This window comes from Heptranchias perlo, chromosome 8 (genome assembly GCF_035084215.1).
Source record: "Heptranchias perlo isolate sHepPer1 chromosome 8, sHepPer1.hap1, whole genome shotgun sequence".
Lineage (NCBI taxonomy): Eukaryota > Metazoa > Chordata > Chondrichthyes > Hexanchiformes > Hexanchidae > Heptranchias > Heptranchias perlo.
Window position 1 is genome coordinate 30,773,492 of NC_090332.1, and position 13,983 is coordinate 30,787,474.

Sequence of the window (13,983 nt, forward strand, 5' to 3'; positions counted from 1 at the left end):
ATATTGTGCAAAGAGATTTGCACTGCCGTTAATGAAGTGTAGAGGAAGATTGTATCAGTGCAGTAACCAGAGTGAGAACTTACTGAGTCCGAAGTGTATCATGTGGGTTAATGGTCATTTCATTACCTTGTATGCGTCACTAAAATGAATTTATACCTTGTTATTGGACAAAATTACAAACTTTCTTAGTAGTGCTTTATAACAGGACTAACATTTTAATAAAGCAATGATAAACATACATTAACAACTTTGTAATGAAGGTATTTGGCACATATTCAATTTTTATTTAATTATTATGATACATACTTTCAGCAAGTCAGGGCTATCCTGGCGTCACAATTTAGGCTCCTATTTCAAATTGTTTCCCACAGAGGTCTTTTTGTATCTACAAAACTCCTTTTATAAACTTTTGCTTTCTGAAATATGTCTGTCATGAGTTCAATGTATTTGCTCCAGTTTTCAGTGAAGTAAACAAGCAGAAAAATGGCAAAACGATCCTAAGCTTTCAAAGGATTAAAACAGAATCTGCACAAAACATTAAGGTGATTGAAGTGTCAGAGAAGCTGCGGAACAAAAAAAATGTAATATTAAAAACAACATTGCATTTCATAAAAAAAACTTTGTTATAAATAATGTACTTTTGTCCTGAACTCAGGTATAAAACCCTAACTTTCTGCTTTGCTCCTGTCAATGCTAATATGTACTTTTTCATCCATTTGTGAACAATCCAAATGATTCAACAACCTCTGATTGTGTTAAGTATATCATTCTAATCTCATTTACATACCAAGCCAGACTGCTCCTGCACAAAGGTACTTGAATTTAGGAACTTGCATACAATTATTTTCAAGGGTGGGAGGAAATCAGCTTTGAATCTTTCAGCAGTTTTTTACTGGAGGGCATTGTTTTCAAATTTCCAGTGGGGAGACCCTCCTTCCCCCCATCTTAATTTTCAAAAGGCAGTGTCAGCCATGTCATCCATGGGAAAACGGTACAAGCATTGCAGAAATAGCGTTTTATTAGGATGCAGGAACAGAAGTAACACTATTAAACCAACAAAGAAAAAAAAATCAGAAATCCAGTAATAGATAAACAAAAAATTGATGATTTCAAGAATTCTTCTAGCATCTGCACCCGGATCTCCTAAGGTCCAGGGACTTCAGTTCTGAAATCCATGCTGTAGTAGTGTAGCTACTCAACAGCTTCCAGATCTCTACACTAAAACATATCAACCTGGCATCATGTGAATCAACTTATACATTTAAATATCCAATCAAAACTGTAATGTTTGGCTGTAGCCATCTGATGGGATTATTAAACCGCCAGCTAGCAATTGAAACCCTCATCCATGCCTTTGTTACCTCTAGACTTGACTATTCCAATGGTCTCCTGTCCGACCTCTCATCTTCCACCCTCCATAAACTTGACCTCATCCAAAACTCTGCTGCTTATATTCTAACTCACACCAAGTCCCGTCCACCCATCATCCCTCTGCTCACTGGCCTACATTGGCTCCCAGGCCAGCAACGCCTCACTTTTAAAATTCTCATCCTTGTTTTCAAATCCCTCCATGGCCAGACCCTTCCCTATCTCTTCAACCTCCTCCAGCCCTACAAGCCTCTAAGATCTCTGCGCTCCTCCAATTCTGGCCTCTTGCGCATTCCCAATTTTAATCGCTGCACCACTGGTGGCCGTGCCTTCAGCTGCCTAGGCTCTAAGCTCCTGAATTCCCTCCCTAAACCTCTCTGCCTCTCTACCTCTCTCTCCTCCTTTAAGACACTACTTAAAACCTATCTCTTTGACCAAGTTTTTGGTCACCTGTCCTGATATCTCCTAATGTGGCTCGGTGTGAAGTGTTTTTTTGATAACACTCCTCTGAAGCGCCTTGGGATGTTTTACTATGTTAAAGGCACTATATAAATGCAAGTTGATGTTGTTGTTAGAGAATCGGAACTGTGTTGCTGCACTGCTAGGTTAAAAGTCAGAAATACTTGATCTAAATATCCAGACTTTGATCGTTTTCTGCTGAGCTGTATCGTGTTCAAACAGCCTAGTAGAGGCATGTAATGGTACAGAATCACTATGAAATCTGCATGCTTATAAATAGCATTTTCAAATTTGCAATCAACATATTAATGCACATCGATACACAGCCATTCTTCTTTGTAGTCTTACTGTATCTCAATATTGGAGACATTTAAATTAATGTGCTTCCATAGGTAAGGCAAGTGGATCAGTATGTTCAAACATTATTTGGGCAGCCTAGTTGTACAGACAACAGATCCTCTGGCTCCTGTGCAAATCATCACGGATTTGAGCCGCAGGGATTCTTGTCAATCAAGCTCACCTGCTACTGTTGGAAACTATTGTCTTGTTCTCAGCTGAGGCACTAGATGGAGCATCATGCGATGAGTATGAAAAACTGACAGCCTTTACAGAAAGTGCAGCTCTCCTGTCAGCTGATCATAAATTGGCTCTTATAGTAGTCAGAGAGAAGTTTACGCTCCAATCTTCCAGGAATTCTGTAGTGGTGACTATTAAATTATGAGTGGGGTAACAGAAGATAAGCATCTAACTTCTGCCAGGAGGGATGCTTGAGCAGCGCTCAGCCAGTTTTTGTTTCTTTTTCCCAGGCAACCTGGCTTAAGATTAACAAACACACCTCCTGGGGCAATCCTGAGTACAAATGTCAGTTAAGATTGGGATCTAACCCAGGGATTCAGAGCTTTTGGTGTTGTAGCCAGCAGGATGCCTTCCTCCTGGACTCTTTACATTACTGAAACAATTGCTAATTAAATGTTTCTAACATCCTACTGTAAAACGCTTCTTTTTACCAATGGTGGTGAACTTAATTCCATTGGCTGTACTGTTAATATTTTTTAAAATTCTCTATACCAAGAGTATAAATGAGTTGAAGCACTGTAAGAAGGAATGGAGAAATGCGTCCCCTGTTATCATGCAAGCGATCAGTAGCAATAGACCTCTGACTTTGTAATTTGTTCTTTATGGACTAGCCTGCAGCCAATGAGCAAAATCAATAGTCTTTGCTGAAAAAGTAAGCAAGCAGTAGTGTGTTATGTGACAGCTGAAGATACATGTGCTTACCCAGGGTCACGGGGCCACATCAAATTTCTGTGCGACTTTCTTTCAAAGCTAAATCCATTTACCAAGCATTCGTCATTTGAAAATGTTGCAGTGGGGAATTAGACTAGCCCTGGTCTTCTTTCCACTTAATGATGTTTGTTTTCAGCAGACTGTTCAATAGTGTCACACACTCAGAAGAAAAACTATGTGAGGAGAAAGTAAAACAGTTCAGTACATCGTACCGTTCCATTAAGTAATGCAGAGCTTCACTCTCCGTGCTCACCAAGGCTCAAACAATTGTACATTCCAAACTTCCTGAGTTAGCCAAACATGTTCCACAGAGACTTAGATAGGATGGATTTGGTAGATGAAATCCCATGGGACAGAGATGCTAAATTCAGAGCAAAAAAAATATTTAAACAAATGTTTTAGAAAAGTGCTAAATAAAAGTCAATAGGAATTTCTGCTCTATGGATTATAAATGTGGATTGTGAATACATCCTGCAAATTAAAATTGATGTTTTTCACTATTTTTCTTAAAACATCATTTTTTAAAAGTTTATATCATTGGTTCATATATTTTAGATAAATATTTAGCCTGTAAAATTCTAGGTACTGTACAAGTGCGATAAAAGGTAAAAAAAAAATGGAATTGCTGGGAATTTGGAATAGAAACAGAAAAATTCTGGAAATACACAGCAACATCTGAAAAAAGAAAAGCTACATGTTCAGAACTAATTAGCTTTCCAGGTGCTGTGTATTTTAGTCACTTTCTGTGTATTTTAATCACTTTCTGTTTTTAATATGTAGGCCACCATTACATGTTGTCTTTTATACATGAAGGATACTTGGGAGGAATTTTAATTTCCAGCCCAAAATGGGCGCAAAACCAGCATTGCGCCTGCAGAGCCCACCCTAGGCCACAGTCTGGAGGCCTAAATCACTTTCAAGTTTGGACCTCATTTAAATATTATCGGCTAATTGTGGGCCCTGGAGCTCGCTGGCTTTGCACGGTGGGAATTTGGCCGACTTCTGCATGGAGCTAGCCAGCAAGTAAAGCCTATTAGGGTGCAGGAATGCATCCTCGGGGCAAGAACGGGCTGGCCCAAAAACTTAACTTTTCTGAGTGGCCTTCAGAAATCCCTTTAAGATCACTGGATAGGTCACTCAACACCCGGTAAAGTTGGGACTAGCATGCAAGGTGCATGCTCCACCTATTTGTACATTAAAATTGCAATTGGGTGTAGGAGTCCACTTTTTATATTTAAACAGCTTTCCACCTGTTTTAGATGGGAGTGTTAGGTGCCCATTTAAAGGCCTGCCTGAAAATTGAATCAGGTGGGCAAATAGGTGTCCAAGGTGCCCATCAGATTTCCCGCAGCCTGCTCCACATTTTTTGGGTATAAAACAGGTGATTGGCAGTTGAAATTTTCCCCCACAGAATTGAACATATATTTTACAAGCATTTGCATTTGGATTAATTAGATTGGACAGCAGAAACTATCAGTACATCTGTCATAGTTAAAAATTCTTTAGTTGTAACACTGTGATCAGGCAGATTTCTGTTTGACTACATTCATCATACAGCAGAAAATAATATCACTTTGGTTCAATTGGTTGCCATTGGGATTGTAGGGTCTTTCTAGATGTACAAACTAAGATGGGCCAAATGGCCTTCATGTGTATTTACCTTGTGACTTTGACCAGCCTCCTTAACATTATTTCCTGATTAACGTCCACTACCCACCCTGACTATGCTTTCTACAATCTCAGACCAGATTCTGCTGCTTGTCCATATAATTCACCTCATAAGGGACAGTTGGAAATTCTGCCCCTTACAAGGGCGACTGGTCGTCCCCAAAAATAGTGAGGTCTGGTGGGAGCAACAATTGCTTCCCACATTTAAGTGCCTGCCAGTGCTCCATTTATGAGAAGAAACTACAAAAAAATTATGGAATCTCACAGAATTCTCTGTTAATGGATTCAAATCAATCTTTTAAATCAAAAGTTTGGTTTTAGCGTGGTTAATCCAAACTGATCCTGTTTGAGTCAGTTCAGATTTCTGGCCCAGGTCCACAGTAATCCCCAACGATTACTGCCAATTGAAACATCCAGAGCAACAAGAACCAGCTAAAGGTATGTGGAATCAGTAGGCTTTTGAAAAGATTTCTCTCTTTATCTAGCATCTTAATATAACTTCAGCTCACTAGAAAGCTCCTGTAAATTTATTATACTGATATATGTAAATTGTAGATCATTAGAAACTGTAAATGTAATATATTGCAGCTTTAGCATCATGACTATTCTTTATATGTCATTAAAGCTAGAGGGTGGTATGAATATTCATGATTGGGACATGTGCTTTCTTGAATTCACTGTTCTTGTTAATATTACACCAGCTATGTCTAGTCATGTGCTTTTGTGTAAGAGGAATGTTGCCTGAGGCCTTCATAGTTTTTTTATTATCTCAAACCAATTTTGCACTGCTATTTAAATAAAATGCTTCAATAATTCCAGAATCTATAACTTAAGAAGTAAAATACTTTCCACTTTATTTTACATAATTATTCCCTTGATTTATTACAATGACAAAAAGAGAATAATAAAACACCAATTATTTAGTATATGCTACTTTTTATTGTGACATAAAGGTCCAGAAAGTCAGTGGGCCACGATCCCGGCATAACCGTTGGGATCATGCTTGCCAGTGCCCTCCAGTGCTGACCGCACCGGAATTAGCAGGATCAACAGGATGGCATCTAAATTGTATGGGGCTGGTGATTGCCCCCATTACAACAGGCACATCCGCAGGGCTTGCCTGCTCCATGCAGTTGGAAAATCTGGTGCCTGCCTCCTCAGGGGGAGGTTGCCCAGGCTCCCCCAGACCCCATTGGACTTTTTCTTGGCCCCCTCTGTGAGGGAGCTGATTTAAGAATAAATCTCAAACTTCAGGGGTCCAGTCCATTTCTCTGGCTTGGACTATGTCGGTGGGCCCAGTTGCACCCATCTCTCAGGCAGGTACGCCTCACCTCTCTCAGTGTACTGGCTTCCAGTCATATACTGGGTCCCGACTGAGCTGGCAGAGGGAAGTCCTGCCCCAGGCTCAGCCCCTAAGCACACGTCCTGCCATCATCAGCCTCGTAAGGGGCAGTTGGAAGTTCTGCCCCTTACAAGGGCGACTGGACATCCCCAAAAATAGCGAGGTCTGGTGGGAGTCCAGTGGAACCCCCAAGGAAATTTGGGGCCCAGTTTTATAGATGGTAAACCAAATTTTTGATATCTTGTGGTCTAACTTCTTAAAAAATGCAGTATATTTCATGTAAATGGACAGATATTCCATTTAAATCATGTGATTGGTACATGTCAAGTGGGTAGTAAGGTTACTGCTCTATTTTACAATGTGTTTACCTGCCTTCCAACATATAAACCTGTTTTCCGCCAGCCACCCAGATTGGTAGTAACAACTTCCTGTTTGAGCAGGGTGGGGTAATCAGGAGCAGGGCAGTGGAATTATCTGTTTTCCTGATTTTGGCTACTATTTAAAGTCAGTAGTAACAAAGAAAAAAACAAGACAGCCTTGACACAGAATTATTTTTAAAAATCATCTCTTCTATATGGCAGGACATATATCCACAGTGGGGAGAACTCTACCTATGTGTTTTTTGGAGCAATGGATGGGTAGGTTGAAAACAATACTTGATATTTGTTCAGCTTGCTCACACTTTGACGCCCAAACTGCACTAGTCCACTGGTAATATTCAACATTCCAAACGTTTGTGTTGTAAGAGAAGATAAATATTTGAATATTATTTATGCAGCGAAAAGTAACTGCAATGGTGACGAGGAATTTTCTTGCAACACTAACCCTTAACTTCTCCTGAGTGGAAAATCTAGGGGTTAGATTTCCGTCTATACCATCTGGGTGTAAAGTATTGCTTGGGAAAAGTACACAGAGGAAAATCAGATGAGGAAGATTGCACACCTATAACAGAACCTGCACAATTTCCCTTCCAAATGGGTCTGCGATCCTCCCCATCTGACTTTCCTCTCAGTGCTCCACCTAGGCAATACTTAGCACCCAGGCTATCCAGACAAAAACCTACCCCAATCTTTGCTTTAGGTGGGATAATATAAAATCGCATTTCACCTCCATGGAAATAAGAATATTGTTGCGGTTTTGTGTCTTTTTGTGCCAATGCATTACCAAAAATAAGACTCAATTTGGGTGTTTGTTATATTTACAGCATATTAGTAACTACAAAATGTTCAGTTCAATAATAGTTCATGAACTTTTCTGGATGATTAGAATTAGTTGATTAGTGAATAGCCCAATCCCTCCTCTATCTGCAATGACAATACAATGGTATTCCTTCCCCCTCTCTCCTCTCCATCACCCTCCCCAAAGCACAGCAGCAACACTAACAGTCCTTTGTTATTTTATTTAAGCTACTGGTGACTCACTCCACCAACTTAAATAAAAACATAAAAGACTGATTTAATGGGCTTCAGTTTTCAACCCTGCTGTTTGCACAGAAGGTAATAAATTTTATTATCTCCACAATTTAAACAATACCTATGCAAGAATTAACCTTTCTTCCGCTTACTTTCAGGTACTGATGCTGATAAAATTTAGGGACACAGTCATGGGACAACATCAGCTAATAAGAGCTTTACATACACAACTAAAATATTGCCTCCAAATCCTTTCTGTACAAATTACTTTCAGAACTATTTTTTCCTTGCCTCGCTTCACAAAGTGCACACTAAAGAATTTGACACAACTCCAGCCAATAAAGGGAAGAAATGACTGTATATTTCAATCAGAGAACCTCTGTGTACAGACAGAAAAAACTGTAATTCGATGGCAATAATACACTTGGGAATACACCTGAGAGTACAATAGCATGGATTTAAGGACAGCCTGATTGACTGAAAAACTCAACTTATGTTCTTGTTCTTCAGTCTATCGGCCTCAGTACTATACTGCTCTAAGACCGATATCCACTGTTGATTAATTTAAACACATTTCATTTACATTTTGACCTGATTTCTATCCTCTAATTTTTGATTGAAGGGCACACAATGTGACTGAGGTTACCTGATGGTGCGATGCAGTGATTCTACATTAGATTCAACTATAGGGAGTGGCACAGTATTACTGAGAAAGCTAAGTCTAGGCTAATAATATTTAGTATAAATATTAAAAATAGAAAAAAGGTGACAAAAATGTATACGGCATGATTGAATAAAGAATAAAGAATATTAACTCTCCTGATGTGTGTTAAAGGGATGTAACCAAATTGAAGCATCCAAGTAACATCATAAATCATGAGGTAGTTTGAGCATGAGGTAGGTTGCATTAAGATTTGTAACACACAGTCACTGTTATTTATATAGTATGCAACTTGCTTTGTATGTAAAACTTTAAATTTGCTTTTTGTGAATTCCTTGGCTTAAGACAATTGTCGTGGTATTGAGTGATAGGAATAGCAAATCTTTTTGATGCAAGCAGCCATTTGGGAAAAATGAGGGTCTTACCACCATTATTAAATTAGGCCTAACCTTTGCATTACTGTCATGTGCCAGAATGTCAATCTTAACTAAGCAAAATGCATTCTGCTGTACCAGGTTTTGGTTTACCTTTACAAATTTATATTACATAGTAATAATAGATATGTAGTCATAGAATGCAACAGTTGTAATTGAGAATTGGCAGCTTGAGTCAATCAAGCTAGTTATTCTCACATATAACCTATTACACTCCTGCTTGTCCATTATTACTTAATTACTGCACTTGAAAATTATTAACTCTGCTTTCCTTCAGGGAACAATGTGTATCAAACAGAATTCAATTTAAAGACACTTTGGAGGACAAGACAGTGCTGCATAAAACCTGGTGTTAGAATGAGAGCTGAGTGTAAGTCACATATTCTTAAGCATAGCAGATAAGTCACATTGATATGAGCTAGTGCCTGTGTTTAACTCATTGGCCTATTATTAGAGAACTTCAAACTAGGCAACAAATATAAACCTGTCTAACTCTGTTTTTGCTGGTAGTAATGGCAGTATGTGGCACCAAATTTATATTTTATGTGTCTTTGTGTCATGTTGCTTGTCAACAATCAATGAATATTTTAATGGCATTAGTATTTTACTTCAAGCACTGCATTATATTGTACCTGCCATTTTCTTGTTCAGCGGACCAAAGCAATGGTTACCAACAGCGTGGATAAGGCCTTAGGCCACTCCCTTCCATTCCCAATATTTCTTAAATTTTAAATGAATTTGTCAGTTTTTAATTTTCTTCATTGATAAGGCTGTTTAAGAGTTCTTTTCTGTTCCTTTTTATTTTTAAATGCAACGCAGTTACATGAGCCAAATTATGTTTCAAACATTGCCACTGGACTGAAGCCCTTGAAACAGTTATACTAAAAAAGTTTATATTTTTAAAGAAAAATAGCTGCAGATGTGCTTCCTTCAACAAAGTATGTGATAATTGAAGGGTTTTACCACCACCCCAACCCCTCAAAACCCTTAAGTGTAAAGTACCATTGCTCTCATGTAAAAATCATAGGATATGTGCTACATTGTGATTTAGCTTAATGACAATTGATGTAAAATTGATCCCATCTTTCAGAGAGTAGAAATGACCATAACATTCAGATTTAACATTTTCCTTTAAGAGGGAACTCTTAGGGTATGACCTCTTTAAATATATTTTGCTGACATTTTACTTTAGAGCAGCGAAGACTTAGAGGTGACCTGATAGAGGTCTATAAAATAATTAAAGTGTTGGATAGCATGCCTTTTGATAGATTATTCCAGTTTAACAGATTGGGGAGGTCCAGGGGAATAGACTGGATGTTAGGTGGTTTTTCTTTTCCCAAAGATTAGTGAGCCTTTGGAATATATTGCAGGCTGGTGTGGTGGATGCTGATTCTCTGCATGTCTTCAAGAGGGAGCTGGACCGGTTCTTGACTGGGTCAGAGATCACATCATATAGAGGGTAAATGGTTTTGCAGATAACACATGATCCATGTGATCTCCTGGACTGGTTTTGATCGCTGCGGGGCGGGGGGGGGGGTCGGAGAGGAATTTTCCAGTGTATTTTTTCCCATATTGGCCCTGTTTTTTTTTGCCTCTCTCAGGAGGTTACGTGGCTGGGGGCAGCAGGAGTGGGGGGTGGGGGGAGGGAGGTTACGTGGCTGGGGGCAGCAGGAGTGGGGGGTGGGGGGAGGGAGAGAGGAAGTGTTTAGTCATCCGGCCATCATGGAGTGGAGCAGGCTTGATGGACCAGTTGGTCTTTTCCTGCCCATCACAACTACTCTGATCCTGCACATATAGCACAACTTTGTACTAATTACTGAAAATATTTTGGATTTCAAAATGAGTTATACCTTCGTATCAAGAAACAGTTAAGAAACAAATGTACTGTGGTGTCATTTTTGCAAAAATACACCTATTTCAATTTTTATTTTTAAATTGGCAAAATATATTTTAATGATCTGATATCCTATTATTTCTTCTTTTTAAAAGCGCAGTGCAGCCTTTTAAGTGTTAATCATTTGAGATTTTCTACTTCCTGTTTAAAAAAAAAACTCATTCAATTTTAGTTGTCTTGTGGCATAAAACAAAGTACAGGTAGTCTGTCAAGAATGTGAGCATCCATCCAGGAAAGGGTTCTATGTCAATTAAAGTCACAAACATCTATTGGGATAAGTCTGTTGCAACAATTTGGAAACTTGACAGGCCCTGTTGGGGGAATTCTGGGTGCCTGGAGCATCCTTTGGGGTAAGCCTGGAGTGTTGATCAGGGAAGTCTCATGTCTTCATCTGGAAATGCTAGGAACCTATAGCCTCCCTCAAAATAAGCCGTCAGCATTGTGGTGCATTCAAAGTCAATGCCTAGGGCCTGCATCAAGTTGTCATCAAGAGCATACTGTCATTGAAAAGGGTACATCCACTGGCATACCGAAAGAAGAATGCTGTCTTCAAGGGAGCTTTGAACTAAAGGTTGGAGGTAGAGGAAGTATCTTTATGTAATATTAGAGCCTTTTTATATTGAGAAACTAGACAAGGGGCCAAGAAAGGGGCCATGGTGCAAGATACTGCCAAGATTTTAAAAAATAGAAGAGAACATGAGTTTTGGTATCGGATAGATGATTCAATCCATTATGTTAGAACTGGCAGTTGGGGCATTACTGTAGAAATAGCGATGTCTATATCGATGGGGACATAGAATTGAACACTTCAGTCCTATCTTTGGGTTCAATGGGTTTTCTTCAATTGCATATGGAACAGACTGAGCATTCCATTGTTACCAACTCAAAAAATATCTTTGTAACTCTGAATTCTAGGAAACATTTATCAGACTGTATAGCAGTCTAATTGCTGTGTCATTGCTTTAATGTAATGTAATTGTGAAATATCACTTATCCTGATTATAAGGTTATCAGATTATGCCTGTTATGAGGCTCTCAGACCTTAATTTAGGACATTTCTATTTTACTGTAAACTGCATGTATATATTATACCAGTGCATATGTGATGGCTTATTTTACTAGCTGCAAATTCAATAAACTCTTGTAAAATCACCAGTACATGAGCTTCATTCCAGTTTTTTAGGGACATTAAAAACATGCATAAAGATAAGACTATAGAGTCTACGGTATGGTTTTGCTAAGGTGTGAGACATTTACTATAATCTGCATCTTGTTACTGTAACATAAATTCATACTTGGCTTCCAAGGACTATGTTATAATGAAGATGGAGTATTGTTTTACTTCCAATTTAATTTTCAATTTGCTTATTTTCATTTTGTTTTCATTCTCAGTAAAGAATTCTAATGTCTGGAATTTTAAGTCTGAGTTTTTAAGAAAAATGTCTTGCTTTGTCTCCTTCTTTGTATTAGTTGATTGATCTCATTGGTTGTTCTGTAGATTCTCTGAGGTCCTTGTTTTAATTAGGCTTGTGCCCTTGTACAAAGTAATTTCAGCAAATTTATTGTCCCTCCTTCTGATTTATCTTCACATTCATTGCTTTATGTTGTACCTGATTATGTTATGCTAAATATTTACTGTAAACCAGCCATTTTGTGAATCATCTATTTATCTCACAATGATAGTCTCATGTCTTATTTTTGTGAGGCAAGTGTTATGCTTTGACATATAGTATAAGGGTCCAGAATTTCTTGGAAACTTGCGCATCAATGGTGTGCACCATTATTCCAGCAGAGAAATTCCAGAAAATGGTATTATGCCATTATTTGCACTGTGCCATAATTTCTGGGCACTTTTGTGCTGTTCCGCCGGAATCCTTGCCAAAATTGGCACCCAGGACCTATGCCTGACAGAGACATTAATCCTTTTGCATATGCAAATGAGGGAACATCTGTTTGAGGCCCCCTCTTCAAAACTGGTTTGCCCTGAAGCAGCGGATGCTAACTGCACTCAGGAAAACCAGGTCTACAGGATTAATCCCTGCACTGCCCCACCACCCCTCCAGCCATGACCAAAAATGGGCATGCTCGAATTTCTAGGCCTAGGTATTTTTGTTAGGTTTTTATGTGTTTAATCAACATCTGAAGTTTGAAATCAGAAACATGGAAAAAAACACAATTCAAACTATCAATTATCCGCTTGTACAGATTGCATTGTAAAATATGTTTATATTAATTTATTTTCTATTTCTTCTCTTCTTTGTACTTGTAATCATTTATTTAAACATGCAAGTCTTGAGATTTCTGATTTCCCATGAAGGAGATGAAATATGCAACTGAACAGACCATCGAGGTTTCACTGTTAATCTGTATAAAGTGGCCCTATGCCCAGTGCTGATCATTTGAATAAGTGCTGGTGAGCACAGCACAGTTGGTAGTTGGAGGAATGAGTACATAGGGCCTGAACTTTAGATTGGCCTGCTCGGCCAGCGGAAACACTGCAGAATGGGATTTATGCACCCAAGTGCAAAGATGCAGAGGCCAGACAGCAGCTTGCTATAGACAGCGCTAAGTGATGCCATAACCAACGGATCAGATCAAACCTCTGCAATCCTGCCACATCCAGTCATGAATGGTGGTGGACAATTAAGCAACTAACGGAGGAAGCGGTGCCAGTAATATCCCCATCCGCAATGGTGGCAGAGCCCAGCTTGTGAGTGCAACAGATACGGTTGAAGTGTTTGCGACCATCTTCAGCCAGAAGTGCCAAGAGGATAATCCTTCACAGCCCCCCTCCTGAGGTCCCCACCATCTCAGATGCCAGTCTCCAGCCAATTAATTTCACTCCATGTGACATCAAGAAATGGCTGAGAGCACTGGGCACAGCAAAGGCTATAGGCCCTGACAACATCCCGACTGAAGTGCTGAAGACTTGTGCTCCAGAACTAGCTGCGCCTCTAGCCAAGCTGTTCCAGTACAGTTATAACACTGGCATCTACCCGACAATGTGTAAAATTGCCCAGGTATATCCTGTCCACAAAAAGCAGTACAAATCCAACCAATTACTGTCCTATCAGCCTACTCCCAATTATCAGCAAAGTGATAGAAGGAATCATCAACAGTGTTATCAAGCGACACTTAGTCATCAATAATCTGCTCACCGATACTCAGTTTGGGTTCCCACAGAACCATTCAGCTCCAGACCTCATTACAAACTTGGTCCAAACATGGACAAGAGCTGAATTCCAGAGATGTGGTGAGAGTGACTGCCCTTGACATCAAGGAAGCATTTGACCAAGTGTGGCACCAAGCAGCCCTGGTAAAACTGAAGTCAATGGGGATCAGGGGAAAAAGTCTCCCGTGGCTGGAGTCATACCTGGCATGAAGGAAAATGGTTGTGGTTGTTGGAGGCCAATCATCTCAGCCCCAGGACAGCTGCAGGAGTTCCTCAGGGCAGCGTA

At 39.4% G+C, this 13,983-nt stretch overlaps 1 long non-coding RNA gene across 3 annotated transcripts in view; it reads right to left on the minus strand.

Moving 5' to 3' along the window:
• Positions 1 to 208: 208 nt before the first annotated feature.
• The window catches only part of LOC137324185 (uncharacterized), a 91,920-nt gene continuing 78,145 nt past the window's right edge, over positions 209 to 13,983 (minus strand). For all 3 annotated transcript variants that reach the window (XR_010963542.1, XR_010963541.1, XR_010963540.1), the window contains exons 2-3: positions 3,106 to 3,287; positions 209 to 563 (exon numbers count right to left, since the gene is read on the minus strand). This is a non-coding gene — a long non-coding RNA (uncharacterized lncRNA). The remainder of the gene's footprint in view (positions 564 to 3,105; positions 3,288 to 13,983) is intronic.